Source organism: Triticum urartu, chromosome 2A (assembly GCF_056163025.1).
Source record: "Triticum urartu cultivar PI428250 chromosome 2A, HENAU_Tu73, whole genome shotgun sequence".
Classification (NCBI taxonomy): domain Eukaryota; kingdom Viridiplantae; phylum Streptophyta; class Magnoliopsida; order Poales; family Poaceae; genus Triticum; species Triticum urartu.
The window spans coordinates 700817204-700829133 of record NC_141874.1 but is presented as its reverse complement, the minus strand read 5'-3'; the positions used below and the strand labels follow the sequence as shown (position 1 = coordinate 700829133).

Genomic DNA, 11930 nt, shown 5'->3' with positions numbered 1-11930 from the left:
CATGCAACGGATGCACTAGAGCTATAAGTGTATGAAAGCTCAAACTGAAACTAAGTGGGTGTGCATCCAACTTTCTTGCTCATGAATACCTAGGGCATTTGAGGAAGCCCATCGTTGGAATATACAAGCCAAGCTCTATAATGACAATACCCACTAGTATATGAAAGTGATAACTCAAGAAACTCTCTATATGAAGAACATGGTGCTACTCTGAAGCACAAGTGTGGTAAAAGGATAGTAACATTGTCCCTTCTATTTTTTTTCTTTTTTTTGTAGGCTTCTTTGGCCTCTATCTTTTTTTTGGGGGGGGGGGGGGCTTCTTTGGCCACTTTTATTTTGATCATGGGACAATGTTCTAATAATGATGATCATCACACTTTTATTTACTTACAACTCAATATTACAACTCGATACTAGAACAAAGATATGACTCTATGTGAATGCCTCTGGCGGTGTACCGGGATGTGTAATGATCTAGCGTAGCAATGACATCAAAAAATGGACAAGCCATGAAAACATCATGCTAGCATATTACGACCATGCAAAGCAATATGACAATAAATGCTCAAGTCATGTATATGATGATGATGGAATTTGCATGGCAATATATCTCGGAATGGCTATGGAAATGCCATAATAGGTAGGTATGGTGGCTGTTTTGAGGAAGATATAAGGAGGCTTATGTGTGATAGAGCGTATCGTACCACGGGGTTTGGATACACCGGCGAAGTTTGCACCAACTCTCGAGGTGAGAAAGGGCAATGCATGGTACCAAAGAGGCTAGAAATGATGGAAGGCTGAGAGTGCGTATAATCCATGGACTCAACATTAGTCATAAAGAACTCACATACTTATTGCAAAAATCTATTAGTCATCGAAACAAAGTACTATGCGCATGCTCCTAGGGGTAGATTGGTAGGAAAAGACCATCGCTTGTCGCCGACCGCCACTCATAAGGAAGACAATCAATAAATACCTCATGCTCCAACTTCAACACAAGTATTTATGTAATACATGAGCGTGGGCCATGGATATAGCACTATAGGTGGACTAGAATATGATGATGGAGGTTGTATGGAGAAGACAAAAAGGGAGAAAGTCTCACATCGACACGGCTAATCAATAGGCTATGGAGATGCCCATCAATTGATGTCAATGCGAGGAGTAGGGATTGCCATGCAACGGATGCACTAGAGCTATAAGTGTATGAAAGTTCAAATTGAAACTAAGTGGGTGTGCATCCAACTTTCTTGCTCATGAATACCTAGGGCATTTGAGGAAGCCCATCGTTGGAATATACAAGCCAAGCTCTATAATGACAATTCCCACTAGTATATGAAAGTGATAACTCAAGAGACTCTCTATATGAAGAACATGGTGCTACTCTGAAGCACAAGTGTGGTAAAAGGATAGTAACATTGTCCCTTCTCTTTTTTTTTCTTTTTTTTCTTTTTTATAGGCTTCTTTGGCCTCTATCTTTTTTTTGGGGGGGGGGGCTTCTTTGGCCACTTTTATTTTGATCATGGGACAATGTTCTAATAATGATGATCATCACACTTTTATTTACTTACAACTCAATATTACAACTCGATACTAGAACAAAGATATGACTCTATATGAATGCCTCCGGCGGTATACCGGGATGTGTAATGATCTAGCATAGCAATGACATAAAAAACGGACAAGCCATGAAAACATCATGCTAGCATCTTACGATCATGCAAAGCAATATGACAATAAATGCTGAAGTCATGTATATGATGATGATGGAATTTGCATGGCAATATATCTCGGAATGGCTATGGAAATGCCATAATAGGTAGGTATGGTGGCTGTTTTGAGGAAGATATAAGGAGGCTTATGTGTGATAGAGCGTATCATATCAGGGGGTTTGGATGCACCGGCGAAGTTTGCACCAACTCTCGAGGTGAGAAAGGGCAATGCATGGTACCAAAGAGGCTAGAAATGATGGAAGGGTGAGAGTGCGTATAATCCATGGACTCAACATTAGTCATAAAGAACTCACATACTTATTGCAAAAATCTATTAGTCATCGAAACAAAGTACTACGCGCATGCTCCTAGGGGGATAGATTGATAGGAAAAGACCATCGCTTGTCCCCGACCGCCACTCATAAGGAAGACAATCTCCCTTTTTTGTCACTTATATCTCTAGTTTCAGATGAGCAAGCAAGTTGGATGCACACCCACTTAGTTTCAGTTTGAGCTTTCATACACTTATAGCTCTAGTGCATCCATTTCATGGCAATCCCTACTCCTCGCATTGACATCAATTGATGGGCATCTCCATAGCCCGTTGATTAGCCGCGTCGATGTGAGACTACCCACTAGCATGACTCTAATATCACCATCTTTATATCGCAAAACTATTGCAAGAAATCAAACATATCATATTAAGTGATCTACAAGTTTTATGTAGGATTTTATAACTAACCATGTGAATGACCAGTTCATGTCATCTCTCTAAATAGATATAAGTGAAGCAGGATAGTTTAATTCTTTCTACAAAAAATATGCCCACTTCCTAACAAATATAAGTGAAGCAAAATAACATTCTACAAATGGCGGTTTTCTATGTGAAGAGAAACAGGCAATCCAAACTTCAAAAGATATGAGTGAAGCACATGGAGCATTCTATAAAGCCATACTCAAAAGATATAAGTGAAGTGCAATGAGCATTCTATAAATCAACCAAGGACTATCTCATACCAGCATGGTGCATAAAAGAAAAATGAAAACTAAATGCAAAAGACGCTCCAAGATTTACGCATATCATGTGACGAATAAAAATATAGCTCCAAGTAAAATTACCGATGATTGTTAGAAGAAAGAGGAGATGCATTCCGGGGCATCCCCAAGCTTGGTTGCTTGGGAGTCCTTGAATATTTCCTTGGGGTGCCTCGGGCATCCCCAAGCTTAGGCTCTTGCCACTCCTTATTCCTTCATTCATTGTGATCTCTCCCAAAACTTGAAAACTTTAATCACACAAAACTTAACGGAAAGTTTGGTAAGATCTGTTAGTATAATAAAGCAAATCACTACTCTAACTTTTCCATGGCTTAATCCACTGATAGAAATTGATAGTTTCATCAAAACAAGCAAACTATGCATCAAAAACAGAATCTGTCTTAAATAGGACAGTCTGTAGTAATCTAAACATTAACCATACTTGTGTGCTCCAAAAATTCTGAAAAAATTAGGAAAAATAAAAAAAGTATAGAAAGACAGTGCAAAAAGTTTCAGAACCGTTTGACTTTTCAGTAAAAAAATGTAAAATCGCGCACTACAGCCAAAGTTTCTGTTCTGCACCACACAAACCAACAAGCAATGTAAACATCCTAAAGGCAAATCTTGGCACATTATTTTTAGGACGCCGATAAGTGCCACACGTGTGGGCGTTAGGGGGTCTGCCCACACATTTTGTGTGGAATATAAGAGGAACAGCCCACACACCTACGTGTGGGCAAAGCATGTAATGCCCACACATCTCTTTTTTCCCTCCCGATCCCTCTCACACGCGTGCGTGTGGGCGAAATAGATAACGCCCACACGCTCCGTACGTTAGGCCTCGTACCTCATGGTCCCACACGCCCGCATGACAGTCACCGCGCGCCCGCAGTTGCCATGGTCCAGACCCTCGTCCATGTTCGTTTAACTGTAGTTGCCATGTCGTTGAACTACGGTCGCCATGTCGAACAACTACAGTTGCTATGGTTGCTTAACTGCAGTTGCCATCTCATGTCAAAAGTTCCAGATGCCATTTTTGGGCAACTACGGCTGTTGCCATGTATGGTCTGGTTTACTATAGTTGCCATGATTTGAAAACTTTAGGGGTTTGCCACCTACTAACACTAGGCAGTTGCCGTGTAGCGCTACAAAAAGACATGGGAAAACAACATGTTCGGGTAAAAAAAAAGAGAGTTGCCATCTGATTACAAGCACGCTAGGGAAGTTGCCGTGTACCCTTCAAAAAACATGGCAACTGACATGTTCGGGTAAAAAAAGAAAGAGTTGCCACCTGCTTATAAAGCACACAGTGGCAGTTGCCATGTACACTGCAAACCACAAGGCAAGTGGCAACTTGGGTGTGGGAGATGAAACGGACGTGTGGGCGAGATGGCAAATGCCCACACACCAGGCCTTGTGCGTAAGTGGAAAGTGGCGTGTGGGCGAACTGCTGAACGCCCACACACCAGCCCCTCCCGTGTGGTGAAACGGCTGTGTGGGCGACCGGGTGAATGCCCACACACCAGTCCAGTCCTACGTGGCACTTAAAACATGTCAAGATTCGTGCGCTCGCAAACAGACGCGGATCCACGCGTGTGGGCAAGATGCAAACGTTAGACTTTTCGTATTTTTATAATACAATGAAATTGTACAAGGGGATAATTATTTTTGTTAAAAAGTTTCTGTAATCAAGATTCACAAAGTTTCTGTGAGCATGAACACAACAAGAAAATATGCCTATAGAGACCGAAAATACTATTGTGAGCCCGAGCTCACAGGATCCCGGAATCGGTACCGCACGGCTATATCGAGATGCTCAACGGCGTCAGTGCGGGTCCAGCTCAATTTTTGGTTTCTGATTTTTTTATTATGGTCGTTGGCCCACAGGTCGGGATGCGTTATGGTTACTCCGTCAGCAATCCTCGGCGCGGATCAGAAATACGCTCAGGAATTGAGCCGGTTCGGCCGCGATTCTGGACTAACGCCGCCCACTACTTCATTCAATGTACCCAGCCGTTGGAGCTACCAATCTTCTTGAACACGCTCCTCCTCTTCGTAACCCCCTTCATCCAGCCGGCCGCTCACCCAGATCTGCAGCTCCACCAGAACTCACTCCAGCCATTGCCAGCAGCTCCAACGCTTCCTAGCCATGTCTGCATCTTCCTCGTCGGTAGGCCATGACGAGATCTTGCCTCTTGTTCCATGCAAGGATTGCCATGCCTGGATTTACACTTGGATTGCCTGCAGCGGATTAAACGCTGGTCGCTTCTACAAGTGAGTCAATAGGGATGTAAGTTTTATAGCCAGAATCGATTTTTGCTGATCGCAGCCTGTGCGTTGGATTTCTAGTTTCTAATGCATTTGGTTTCCTCATTTGTTGCGATTTGTAGAAAGGGCTCTGTGGATACATGAGGTCGACCGAGGAGTACCGTGCTCAGCTGAGTGACCAGATTGTTGCAGATCCTGTAGCCGCCCCTCATCAGCCCGCAGCTTACATGCACCGGAGAGCTAGATCAGGCGAACCAATGGAGGAGTGGAGGCGCGGATGCGAGCTTGCACGGAATGGCCGAGTGGAGCAGCAGGCATGGAGCGGGCACGCTCGGGTTAACACAGGAGGCGCAGCGGTGGCCACATCACGATCGGAGTGTTTAAGTTAGCCGTTCTAGTCAAGATAGCCTATCTGCTTAGTCGGTAGGAGAATAGGTTAGTGCAGCCATGTTCGTTAGATATCCTTGTGGTGCTAAGTTAAATCCTTGTAATCACGCATGTTCGCCAGTAATGAATTGTGATCCCGGTATTAATTTAATTTTGTTGATATGGGGAGTCAAAATTATTAAGGGTGTTACTGTGAATAGCCGGATGGCAGATCAGACTTACCACTACCCTGCAATAAATCACACTTGTACCTATCTCTGCCGTGCACAGCCAGCGGGCGGCTGTATCTCAGTTACTCCCCTGTCCACCCTCCCCAACCCGAAGAAGCACCCGGCGTCGCGTTCCCTTGGCGGCATCGTCTTGGAGGTCTATCCGATTAGAGGGACCCGTGGCTATGAGGATGTGTGTTGTTTGCCGAAAGGCGTAGTTTGTATGGTTTTATGTTCGGTTTTCCTTATAAACTGGACCAACCTCCTTCTCTTGTTCAATGAATTTAGCAGTAATCCTAACATTCGGAAAAAAAACCGAAAAAGCACCTGCAATCTCGCCGGAGTGGATCCCCTGCCCGCGCTACGCCGGGTACGCTCCTGCGTGCTCCGCGTCTCCACCACCGCAAGTGACCTACACATGAATCCGCTGTTTTTGTGTTTTGCGAGGGTGGATCTGATCTGAATCCTGTGTATGCGTATTTTATTTTAATTGTGCAAATCTCGAATTGTTCTGAATTGCAAAGTACAGATCACTCCTGGTATCCTAAGCTTTGTTTAGAGCAGAACACGGATCTGTTTCCTTTTAGCCTGTCAATGCAAAAACGAGCGCATGCATATGCAGATTCGAGGCAGAACTACTTTGTCGAGAATACATTCTGTTCTTAATAGTTTTTGCTAGTGCATGCCTACGTACACATCAAGCATAGCATTTTGCATGTCTGATATCACTGGACATAGGGATCGCACGCTATGTGATACTACATTGCTTAAGCACTGACAACATTATGTACAGGCTGTAATCATGTCCGACTCAGGCAGTTGTGATGTCGCGGCTCAACAAGTATCACCACAAGACGCTGAACACTTGTCCGGTGCCAATGAAGGACAGGCGCTACCAGCCCCCACATCCCGAATTTCAGTTAAGAGAGCAGGACTTCACACCGGCAGGATGAAGTATTCTCCACTATTGGTTTTGCCTGCAACCATTTCATACTACCAACTTTCAGCAAAACAAGTGCAGACAATCTAAAAATGATATGCATATTGTAAAAAGTTTCAACAAACGGAAGCATACCGCACAACCACATCCTATCTCCTGCATGCATTTTGTCCGATTGACATTTAGCCTACTCTTCCCACATCGAATTCCAAATCCTTTCTCTCATGAATATAGATTGTAGAAATCGTAGGCCTCGCCTAGTGTATCAAAAGTGACCCCTAATTTCGGTAACAATGACATTCTCCCCAGGGGCCTCGGCAAAGGCGCGGACTGATTTCTCCAATGTTGTGATCCTACCTGGGCATGGGGCACGACCTGGCATAGCAACTCCAATCCTGACTCTGAAATGCAAACACGCAAATTATGGTCAGTTTCAACAACGACTTGCTGCCAGTCATCCTGTTTCCCACACAAATATTCAGATGTCATTTCTGCATTCTGACTTTGCTCATTCTAATGTTTCCAATTTCTGTCACAGACTACCCCTCCTGCACTTTGCACACAATGCAATCATGGCAACCACAGATATCTTTCCCACAATTTTATCAATTTTACTTCTGTCCTCATAGTACAACAAATGACAGAGATACATTCAGAATTAGGTTTCCTTATGTTCCTAATAAATTGTATGCTTTGAAGTTCATACCTTCGTGTCCACCCAGGCGTCTTTGAATCAATCTGCTCCATGGAGTTTTCTGAAGCCTCTGGCTTATCTCCACTCCCTGCTTATCCTACCGCCGACGCTGGACAGGTCTGCGCCCCGCCACTTGAAGCACTCGCAGCTGCCACTCCAGCGCCGGGCGGCGATCTAACAGGGTGATGCAGCGGTTCCATTGGTAAATCGCTGTCAGTCACCTCTTCAATCGGAGTCCTACTGCACGCACACACACACAGCGAGCGCTCAAGATTTAGATCCCCCACTTTAGCAAAACCAAATCGCAGACCAGAAAGAGCAGACGCGGGCAGATTTCGCACCTGTTGAACGGCTCCATCAAGAACTCCATGCGCGCCGGAGCAGAGATTCTCGAACCCTAGAACTGCTGCTATCGCCACCGAGCCGCCCCGATAGAACCCGACCGACAGGTGCGAGAGGAAGGAGCCACCATATCCACCTACCCATTTCTTCATTTACTCCAGCCCATTAACGTCGTTAACGGACACTGATCCACGGATCAGGAATTGGCTACGGACTCGAGCCACGGCTCTGACGCCAGTTGGCCACGGCCTGGAACGGAAATCCCGTTCTGCCCCACCGCCCACGAGGATTCCTCCTTTTCTTTATCTCTGCCACGTCCTCCGCTGGGCCCGGCCTTGGTCACGTGTGTCAGATAACGCGAATCGCGACGACGTATCGAGCGGAGAAAGATTCCGAGAGCCTGTGTGCTCGGGATCAATTACTCCGCGTCCTATAGAGACGCCATATTCCATAGCTGAGACATGTTATTTCATCTCTAGGCGACCATAGAGTCGACTTTATAAAGCGTTCTTGGAGCATCTCCCCGTGGGCCGTCTCAAAACATTTAGACGCGCTAGCTAAGCGTGTCTACATGGGATTAGACGATATACTGGGACGTTCAAAAGCATCCCTAGATATGAGACACTATATTGGGACGTTCTAATCGTATCTAGACAAGTAGAGTCGTTCTATTAGATGCGCTGTCTCTACACACATAGCCATTTCATTCATCATGGGCCTTGACCCCATTCTTATACACGCTATGTAGAGACGTTATATCCGTCTCTAAATATATACAAGCTTCTTTGTACCTACGTAATATTTAACTTTAAACATTATTTTATTTATTTTGAATTTGCATTTCATCGTTTCAAATCCAATTACTTTATCACGCCACATGTTTGTGCAAAATCATTAACAAATATCGTTATGTAAAGGCCTCCATCCATATCACCAGTCACATTAATAGGCAACAAATATTATGTAAAGGGATCCACCCATAGCACCAGTTGTATTCACAAGCATTCGCACAATATCAATTAGTAAGAATAAACATCTTGAGTTCTAAAATGAATCAAATCAGACATTAATATGAAAGATGCAAACAATAAAGAAAATATCATACAACACTAGAACTAAGTTTTGTGATGAAGCTAAATCCTTTACATAACACATAATATTTGTCCATTTAAAAACTAATTCTTCTGTTGTTGCTCCTGGCTCCTGCAATGCACTCCTTTTTTAAATCATGAGCTACCCTGGAAAAGAAAGATAACAAAAAAATAGAACTTAAGCTTTAAGAGTAGTGTGAGAAGAAATGTACTTTGATGAAATTGTAAGAGATGTACCAGTGTTTGGTACGATATACTTCTCAATGTGTGCTTTCTACAATTGAGGTTCAGTTCATTGTAAGTAAACTTATACAAAACATAGGCATTTTCTCAATAACAATGCAGAAATTTATGGACACACACCTTAGCAACCAGTTGGCAATGATAAACCGGTATAACACTCTTTGGCTCTCACACAATTGCTAGGATGTAGTTCCTGCAACTTATGACAAACAATTGTTTTTAAGTATGAGAATAAACTAGAATATTTATTAGTGAAGAAACTATTACATCACCTGTAGAGCACTCAATGGAGCATGCATATTGCCAGGTTATTCTTCAACTATGTTATGTGATTCATTTGGGAGGTCATTGCCAGCAACTCTTTCGTTGAGATCAACCTGAAACAAGAACATGATAATAGTATATTAATACTCATACTTTCATCTTTGCAGAAAGAAATGTGGTTCATATACCAACTTCATCACTTCCGCGGTTACAAATCCTTTTCTCAAATCCTCTCTAGGGAATTTTCGCTTCCGAAATGAATGCATCATAGCAAACTCATCTGTCATGTTTTCTACATTATCTCCTAGTGCCCGCAGTGCAAATTGAACATTTTCTTCTTTCTTAGAATGTTAAGTAAAAGTCGATTCTAAGCCTAGCATGGATTTTTCTCCCGGTTGTGTGTGGATTCTTCTGCTTCTTTGCACATTCGGTGTTCTTTTCACATAATTTTTGGAAAAACAACACATCCAGTCAATACTAGTGTCACCAAACTAATTATGTACGCCAGATTAAGTATAAGAATAGAACATATAACCATGGTGAATCCTAGCACCAAAACCCAAAAAGAGTATGCCATTGATGTTAGTTAACATCTCTGGGAACACCTGCTATAATTTCGGCCAAAGACCTCTTGTCATGCTCAAAAAATTTATTCTTCAAACGAGACATAAACACTCTCCATTTTTTGTTAATTGTCAATTAGATCCAGTCTCGTGTATGTTGCCTCATCTCATTGGGGTAAATAAATTTCTCCTTCAAAAATTAAAATTGACAATCAACTATGTCAAATTAACAGTCTTGAACAGTGCTATGAAAAATTTACCTCCACATCTGTGATCATCTGCCCATGCTTTCTGTAGAAACAATTCATTGTCACATCTCGGAATATGCAATGGTGCAAATGTTGAGTTCTCAGCAAGCCAAGTAAGATGCTGACAGAGAATGGTAGCCAACCTTCCATTTGGAATACCACTTCCATTAGTCTCCACAATTATTCCCCCCCCCCCCCCCCCCCCCCCCCCCCGCGTAACTCCGACAAAATTTTACCTCAGAATTCCCCTATAATCCGCCGCACATCTCCATTTGGCCCTGCATGCAAGAGTACCACAATGGCATAAATGGACCATATACATCACAATAGATATGTGTTTGAAAAAAATGTTTTGAGCTTACAAATTATTTTAATTTGGCTAGTAGATTCCGGAGGCTTTTTGCTAATATATCATCAATCTCTGGAGGGCCTTGTAAATTTTCTTCATCTGATTTTCACTTGCAGCAGCCTACTCTGGGATGTTTAGGCTTCAAAGCCGTCGAGGCATAGAAAAATAATGGTAAAAATTTATGATACAGAGAATCTACTTCTAGCAAACGGTACAGATTAGATAGAAACATATTGGTACCTATTTTTAAAGAGAGTCTACTTCTAGCAAATGGTACAGATTGGATTCCAGCCATGAATAAGGTGATCTTCCGACAAAAATGGCCTATACAAGCCGGAGGCGGACGTTTGGTTCCGGGTGCTCATTGGGATTTGTAGCTAAAGTACCAAATACTGATATACGAGTCAGATGAGCTGTAGGTAATACACGAATACGATGTGGACGCAGGTGCATACAAACGGCAGTACTGAATTAAACAGATTACAGAACAGCGAATCGACACGTTTTGCAGGACAGAACGTTCATGGAAAACTTCAGAGGGGCGCATTTAGCAGATGAAGCAGACGCGTATATAGTCTTTGTTCGTTTAAACTTACTACAAAATAGCATAGCTCGTTGCAGCCTGTATAACCAAACATTATCATGCTTTATGCTCCAGCATAAATGGAATCTGAGATTATTTGGCTAGTCTATCTAACACTACTTGTACTGCTGTTGAGTTTTGACATGTAAAATTTGATTGGACCAAACAGTTGCTCACATATTTTCAAGAATATTTGTCAGAATTGAATTCTGGGCAAGCAAACAATTCACCAAACACTTAGAGTGCATTGCCTACAGGAAGGAAGTAAGGAGACGATGGGAGAAGAGGATCGAGACTTCAGATGCATATAAATGAAGGAGGCCACTTTGGTTGATTTAATGATAAACTATAGGGGCTATGCGAATCAAGGGATCACCTGGTTGACGTGGTGGAGACTGAAGATGCTTGATGGAGGCGATAGTTGCTTGCAGGGTGGTGTACTGACGAGACACGCGGCGGTGCTTTAGGTGAAGTTTGAGACCGGTATGGATACGGCTTCATGACGGTGAGGACGACGTTGGGGCAAGCACGGCTTCATGACGGTGAGGACGACGTTTGGGCGAGCACGGCTTCGTGACGGTGAGGATGACGACGCTGACTGGGCTCCAACGAGCGAACTTGCTGGTGGAGGAAAACGGGAGTCATCGGCGGGCGGAGCAAGCGGCGGAGGGCGGAGATTGAGGGTGAGGCTGCCACCATGCGGGGTGCCGGAATGGGCGGTGCGCGGGGTGGTGATGCCGGCGTAGATTGGAATCTGGAGGTTGGATAAATTGAAAGGTGGGGGAGATGGCAGTGAGGAAAAAAAATCCGGCGACATATACGGGGAATTGAGAGACGTGGGAAGTCTTTTTTGCGCTGTAAAGCTACAATTTGTAGCGGTAATTTTTTTAAGCAGAAATAATCCGGAAATATTAAATTTGGTTAAGTGAAAATATTTTTTACTAGAGAAAGTGGAAATAGTTTGGGAGCGCCAAGCAGCCACATATATGGATAAATATATTT

The 11930-nt window shown here is 43.3% G+C and overlaps 2 long non-coding RNA genes across 3 annotated transcripts; both read right to left on the bottom strand.

Annotated features, from left to right (window-relative positions):
- Positions 1–6206: 6206 nt before the first annotated feature.
- On the bottom strand, positions 6207–7858 carry LOC125526506 (uncharacterized). Its single transcript, XR_007291731.2, has 4 exons — positions 7587–7858; positions 7258–7485; positions 6687–6952; positions 6207–6588 (listed from the first exon to the last, which is right to left on the bottom strand). It is a non-coding gene; the product is annotated as an uncharacterized LOC125526506 (long non-coding RNA).
- A 707-nt stretch (positions 7859–8565) lies between these two features.
- Positions 8566–10174, bottom strand: LOC125526508 (uncharacterized). 2 transcript variants are annotated; one of them, XR_015615250.1, is made up of 6 exons: positions 10140–10174; positions 10009–10039; positions 9194–9298; positions 9042–9114; positions 8916–8952; positions 8566–8825 (listed from the first exon to the last, which is right to left on the bottom strand). It is a non-coding gene; the product is annotated as an uncharacterized LOC125526508 (long non-coding RNA). The 2 variants fall into 2 exon arrangements; XR_007291733.2 differs by having other exon boundaries at positions 10009–10168.
- Between the last annotated feature and the right edge of the window lie 1756 nt (positions 10175–11930).